The following is a 7,550-nucleotide window of genomic DNA, read 5'->3' as shown; positions in this document are numbered from 1 at the left end:
TCACCTTCTCAAAATCCCCCACTCCTATCCCAACTTCCTACCACATTGGTGATTCTCAGTTTGGTAACCCTACTGAAATTACAGATCTGGGCGTGGTGTTAGACTACAGGTTCTCATTTCAAAGCCACTTAAACTGTACGATAGCTAAAGCATACTCTATGTTGGCTTTTATTCGACGTTTCAGCTCAGACTTTTCTGATCCGTATACCCTAAAGTCACTCTGTACCTCCCTGGTGCGCTCCAAGTTAGACTATGATGCCGTAATTTGGAGACCTTACTATGCTTGCGATATCAATAGGGTTGAACGAATCCAAAAAAAGTTGTTCGTTTTGCCCTTCATTCTCTGCATTTTGTGCACCCTATTTCCTCCTACCGTGGTAGATGTCTACTTATTAATCTTAAGCCTTTAGATTGTAGGTGGTCTATTCTCTCCCTTACTTTTGTCTGTAACTTAGTTTGCCCATACTTGCTTGGACGTATCCATTTCGCTGTGCCTCAGAGATGTTTAAGAAATCACGTAACTTTCTCCTTGGAGACGGTAAGAACTCATTATGCCTCTAATGATCCTATATTCAGGGCTCTAAAGGAATTCAACTTGCTCTAAAATTCTTCGGTTCTAGACTTTTCTTACTCGAAAACGCGTTTCAATCAATACTAAATAAATTAATTACATACTTAGTTTGAACTTCTTATTTATAATTCGTTGTAATCTATATGAAATGTAACTCTTTCTGGATTATTATAATAAATAAATAAATAAATTTTATACAATTTTATAAAATAAAAAATAAACTTTTTAATATACAACGCTTTTATAAATGAACTAAAAATTAGAAAATAATATTTCTCAGTCTCATGTTTTGATAACTTTTGATTTTGAAATTTTAGCATAAGTCATTTTAAACCATTTATGAGATTGAAAAAAAACCTGGGGCGCATATGATAGACCTGAATTGATATGAAGGGTAATATATGTATGAATTTACTTTCTCTGTTGAAATTTTAGGTCTATGTTATGTAGTTTGACCATCGTCAATTAAATCTAATGCTTTGTATTGCATGGGCTCCACGTGTTTCGTTTTCAATCTTATAAATGGTTTATAATGACTTTGCTAAAATTTCAAAATCAAAAGTTATCAAAACAAATTCTATGGGAGTGAGAAACACTATTTTCTAAATTTTAGTTCATTTATAAAAGCGTTGTATATTAAAAAGTTTTTTATTTTATATTATTTATCTGCGCAATGTGTTTGGATTCAGCAATCAAAGGGAGATGGTTTTGAGCCAAATGTACGTTTTGCGCAGGCGCAGGTTTTGCATGTATTAATATCTGTGAATATATGTGACCAATGCATTCAGGCGAGTTTGATGTATCCTCAGTAGCGTTTGAAAATAAATTTTAAGGGGATTATTTTTCTCTCTAGTGCCTATGTCCCTTTGTTGACGATGTTTACTTATACAAACCGAAACTTTATGATGAAGTATTAAAATTTAATACCGCTGTGGTGTAGTGGTAAGCAGTGCGCGCTTCCACTCCGCAGCGAATGGTCAAAAAAAAATTTAGAAAAAAGGGGTTTTCTTAAAAGCGGTCGCCCCTCGGCAGACAATGGCGAACCTCCGAGTGTATTTGTGCCATGAAAAACAGCTTCTCCTAAAAATACAATTGCAGTTCGGAGTCGGCGTATCGGAGGAGAAGCTCAGCCAAACACTAAGATATGTGTAACCGTAAGATATGTGTAACCGCATTCCCACGACAGCCGTTTCTACGTACCGGAATGACTCGGGTTTTACCCGACCAAGTGCTGTTGTTTCGGCGATCTAACCCCGTTTAGGTCGGCGAAGTATCTCAGAAGTTGTGCGTCCATAGGGCTACATTCACTACGTATTCTTCTACTCAGGGCTGGCATCGAGTCAAACCCAGGGCCAGAAATCTACACCTGCTGTGTATGCCGGAGACGACTACACCACAACTCCACCTCTGTCAAGTGTAATGCCTGCGAGGGGTGGAGTCACCTTAGGGTCTGCTCAGGACTACGGACACATAGACAGTGGACCACGTCGTGCGTGGCCCCCTGTTGCTCAAACAGAGCAGCCTCCACGGCCAACCTCAGTCCACCCGAGCAGCCTCACACAGTCACCACAACACAACAACATAATAACACCATAGACCATACCACAGCCACGACAGTCCACATAACACACACAACCGCACCACCACCCACACGCCGCCGCCAACAACTCCTGGTTCCCCCTACAATCTGCACGGTATGTCAGACCAGGATATTCCGTAATGTGACATCAGTCAAGTGCAACACCTGCCTTGGCTGGTGCCACTTTAGGGCATGTTCAGGTCTGCGCACCACGCGAGATTGGACGGGGAACTTCGAGGGCCCGTGTTGCGCTGCTCGGTCGCAGACGTCAATTGCGACGCCCCCCACCACCACCACAGGGCGGCAACCGCCTCAGCAGCACACACAGCCAACGGCGGCAAGAACATACACCTCACTCACACCCACGGTAAGAACACACACATCACTTACACCCCAGCTCCTTCAATTTAACTGTAACGGGCTACAGAGCAAGATTGAGGAGATAACCGTCTTCATGTGTCGGCATGGTATATTGATAGCTGCGGTCCAAGAGACGAAGTTGCACAGCAATTCAACTTTGTTGAATTGCGCCGGGTACAACGTGCACCGTCGAGATCGCGAGCGAGATAATGGTGGTGGCTTAGCGTTCATCACGCACCACACCGTGCAGTATCGTCTTATCGAAGCAGACATCGACCGCAGGGATACCACCCTAGAATGTCAGGGCATCGCTATCCGGTCAGGCGATGTCGAGCTCGAAATATTTAACATATACATACCCCCTGTCACCTGCTGCCCGGCAGGATATCACCCTGATATAGGTGCGCTCCTCAGAGGTGAAAACCGTATGGTAGTAGGTGACTTTAATGCGCACCACGATCTTTGGCACTCAAGCCTGTCAAACGATCGTAGGGGAACAGACTTGGCTGAGCAGATAGACGATTCGACATTCTGCACAATGAACGACGACGCACCCACCAGGATTATGGGTAACTGCAGTAGCTCGCCAGACATCACCATAGTCAGCGCTGGTCTGATAAACAGCATAACATGGCGACCTATGCTGACTTTAGCATCAGACCACCTACCCATAGTCATCTCGATAGATAAACCAACCGACTTTGCCTCCGCCAAACACCGGACCTATATCAACTTTTCTAAAGCTGATTGGAAAGGTTACGCGGAGTTTACCGAAAACACCTTCACAGCGCTCCCCACACCAACCGACGTCCATCTCGGTGAACGTAAGTTCCGCAGGGCTGTCACTGCTGCTGCAGCTCGCTTCATACCGGCAGGATGTATATCGGACCCACGTCCAAACTTCCCTGCCGAAGCGGCTGTTCTAGCCGATGAGCGTGATAGCCTTCGTCAGGCCGATCCCGGAGATCCCCGTATCAGGGATCTCAACGCGGAGATTCGGCAACTAGTAAACGTACATAAGCGGAAGAAGTGGGAGGAGCATCTGAAGACCTGTAACTTCACCTCTGGTGTGAGCAAGCTTTGGTCAACCGTGAGGTCACTGTCCAATCCGACGAAGCACGACGACAGAGTCGAAATTTCCTTCGGCGACCATGCTTCGTCGGACCCGGAGCGATGCGCGAGCTATTTTAGCCGGCAGTTCATACTGCATCCTCCGGTGGACAAAGCCAAGCGTCGAGTGACCAGAAGGCTGCACAAACTGCCAACAACTTGTGCCCCCCTTGCTTTCACTTGCGGTGAAGTTCAGGTGGCCATCGGGAAGGCGAAAGCCTCCAAAGCCATGGGTCCCGACGGAATATGCATGCTGATGCTGAAAAATTTGGGTCCTGCGGGGGTAGCGTACCTAACGGAGGTCCTCAACTTGTCAATGGCCACTCTCATCATCCCAGACATCTGGAAGGTGGGGAGAGTGGTCCCACTGCTCAAACCGGGGAAACCTGCCAACAAAGGAGATTCGTATCGTCCGATTACACTCCTTTCCCCGGTAGCGAAGACACTCGAGGCCTTGCTACTCCCGTACTTCACAAACCACCTGACCCCAGCGAAGCATCAGCATGGTTTCCGTAAAGTGCACAGTACAACAACAGCACTTAACGCCATAAACACTCAGATAACTCGTGGCCTTAACCGAAACCGTCCCTGTGAGAGAACGATTCTAGTAGCGTTGGACTTGTCTAAGGCGTTTGACACCGTCTGCCATTCCACGCTACTAGAAGATATAGAGGCCTCCTCTCTCCCACAGAGGCTCAAACGGTGGTCGGCAAATTATCTGAGTGGTCGACATTCGTCGGTAATGTTTAGAGACAAAACGAGTAAGCAGCGAAAAATAAAACAGGGGGTTCCTCAGGGTGGTGTCCTTTCCCCGCTACTGTTTAACTTTTACATTTCAAAGCTCCCTCAACCACCAGAGGGAGTCTCGATTGTCTCTTATGCCGACGATTGCTCGATCATGGCGACTGGGAATGGAATTGATGACCTGTGTTCGAAAGTAAACGGCTATCTCTCCGAACTTTCTCGCTTCTTCACTGCAAAGTGTCTAGCCCTCTCCCCTACGAAATCCTCCGCGACCCTGTTCACAACCTGGACGAAGGAGGTCAGGCTACCGCTGGGGATTCACGTCGATGACACACCAATTCCGACGGTGAATAACCCCAAAATACTCGGAGTAACATTCGACAGCCTGCTCTCCTTCTCTGCGCACGCAACCGCTATTGTCAATAAAGTACAGAGCCGCAACAAGGTCCTCAAGTCGCTAGCCGGCAGTACTTGGGGCAAAGACAAAGAAACGTTGCTGGCAACATACAAGGCAATAGGCCGGCCGGTTTTGAACTACGCAGCGCCAGTGTGGTCGCCGGGGACTAGTAGGACGCAGTGGACGAAGCTACAGACTGCACAGAACACCGCACTCAGGACAGCGACAGGATGCCTCCTGATGTCGCCCGAACACCATCTTCACGGCGAGGCGCAAATGCTCCCCGTAAAGGAGAACAACATAATGCTCTGCAAGCAGTTCCTGATCGGGAGCCACAGAAGTGGCCACCCAAACAGACAGCTGCTTGCAGAGGAGCCCTCGCCTAGGCACGTCAGGAGGCATCTATATGAACTGACGGACGAAGTCCAGAGGTTCATCAAGCAACCTCTGGACCCGACAGCTTACCGACTGGCCCTGAACGGCATTCACAGGGAGTCAGTCTCGAGTTATGTAGACTCTAGACCTGTGAATGCCGTTCTAGGCATACCGCCCCCGGACACAGACGAGACGGAGCTTCATCTGCCTCGGGAGACGCGAACGACACTTGCACAACTTCGCTCCGGCTACTGCAGCAGGTTAAACTCCTACCTGAGTCGATTGAATGAGGATGTGCCAAATGAGTGTCCGGCATGCGGAGAGACCCCACATGACTCGAAACATCTCTTCGCATCCCCGGAAAACCCGACAACCCTAACGGCCTTGTCCCTGTGGACCAACCCCGCAGAAGCTGCACGCTTCCTAGGGCTGCCGTTAGTGGAACTTGACGACAACGACTGAGATACCAGCCGACCTGGGCGGGGTTGTTGTAGCCGCAACAACAACAACAACATATGTGTAACCGCCAATCTATTATTATTATTATTAAAATGTAATTTTAAAGCTAAATGGAAATTAAAGACCTGATTTTAAAATTTTTAAAATAGTAGCACTTCATCATTTTGGAATGTTTAATTCAAACATATATTTTGAGTTTTCATTTGATACACATTTTTTATTATTCAGGTAAAAACTAATAAATTACTATAGTGACTCACACTCAAAAATTCTAGTGATCTAATATGATAGTTACATAATATTCGCAATGTTTTTCATTTGAATTCCTTTTCGCAATTTTTTGAAAGCAGAACTCTTTGTCTAACAAAAACGATATAAATCCAAGTTCCAAACCTTGTGTAAAAATTAAAAAAAGATCAAAAATGTTTGCTTAGAATTGCAAACTTTTTAGTTAAAATTACTAGAAATTATCTGCGTTCCAAAATACGCTTGTACAGCTATATTATTCTATTTAACTTAAAAAGAATCTGTGCGATATTTCTACAATTTAATTCATTATAAAATTCATGAAATTAAATGAAAACTCCAAATTCTAGTTAATTTTCTTTTAACGTACCGCCACTGGTATTTGTTTTGAATTCAATGAATTCAAGTGTAATTTTTTACAAAGGATTACTCGGTTTTTCTTTTATTTTTTTATAGATCTGTACTGTAATGCTGACTGCACTTGTATATATAGAAGTATTACATACATGTATGCTTGCGCATGCGTTTAGATACGTAAGTTAGCAAATCGTCAAATTTCTAGTCTTCTTAGAAGCAGAGGATACTGACTTTAACAAAGTGTCGAATCCCACACTTTTTCTTAATGACAACATTTTTTACAACAGATTCTTTGCTCTCCCGAAAAGTACCGATTTTCACACTCGATAGTTTGACATGGTAGCGACGATATATGTAAGTATACATAAGGATTTAAATGTTACACTTTCTACCTCGTGGTGTTTATGTTAGTAATGCGTTATTACTTTTAGCTTTATTTCGTTTTTAGTTCCGAGAATCTTATATTTTGTAGCCAGACGTCCCTGTGTAGAAGTAAATTTTGCGTGTCTTTATTTTTATTTTTTTTTTGTTTGGAAGGTTGTTCCATTCACAAATCAATTTTTAAATTAAGGGTATTCAGACTATACTCGTTAATGTATTAATTCGTTATCTGGTAACTCGGTAACACTTTCAAATTCGAAAGCCCCTTATTCCTTTTCTGATTAAAATTACTTTCGAATCAGCTGATGTGAAGTTCTTTTACTTATCAAGTTTTGTTAATTCCACGCCAGAAAGAATAATTCAACTTATGATAAAATGTATGAACTTTTCGCGCGAGAAAATACCAGCAAATAGGTGACAGGAAGGAATCAGCTGACATTTTAACGCGTGTGTTACCAAATTATCAGACTTGCCACCTTGTTAAGTTGGTAATGATATATTCGGTAATTTACAAAAACAAAACAATGGTGCGAGTTACCGAATACCGAATTAAGACTTTAACGAGTATAGTCTGAATACCCTTATTAATATTTTTTTAATAACTTCTCTCTTTATATGTGCTATCGTAAATGGAAGTTTCATTATAAGGTATTTAATCTCTTATTCGACATAATAAGTAACACCTCAACATATTTTCTCTTCATTGAATAACCATCTCATCGTCGTTTAAAGTACAAAACCGCGCATCGTCATTCTGCAAAACCGCGTAACTGACATTTGCTGCCAAAAATTGGATTTGCTCACACAAGCTCTTGGCTCAATCCATATCCATTCGTGCTGAAATATACTAGCCAGAAATGCGATTACTTTATAAAAAAGAGAACCATTTTGAAATATGAGTGTTTTTACTCTCTAGAAAATAGTTTCGTCAACCTCACATACGTGATTTTGCATTTTGTTGATACGCGGTT

Source organism: Rhagoletis zephyria, unplaced genomic scaffold (genome assembly GCF_001687245.7).
Source record: "Rhagoletis zephyria isolate East Lansing unplaced genomic scaffold, Rhagoletis_zephyria_1.1 Rzeph_scaffold_02517, whole genome shotgun sequence".
NCBI classification, from domain to species: domain Eukaryota; kingdom Metazoa; phylum Arthropoda; class Insecta; order Diptera; family Tephritidae; genus Rhagoletis; species Rhagoletis zephyria.
This window is presented reverse-complemented; position numbering follows the sequence as displayed.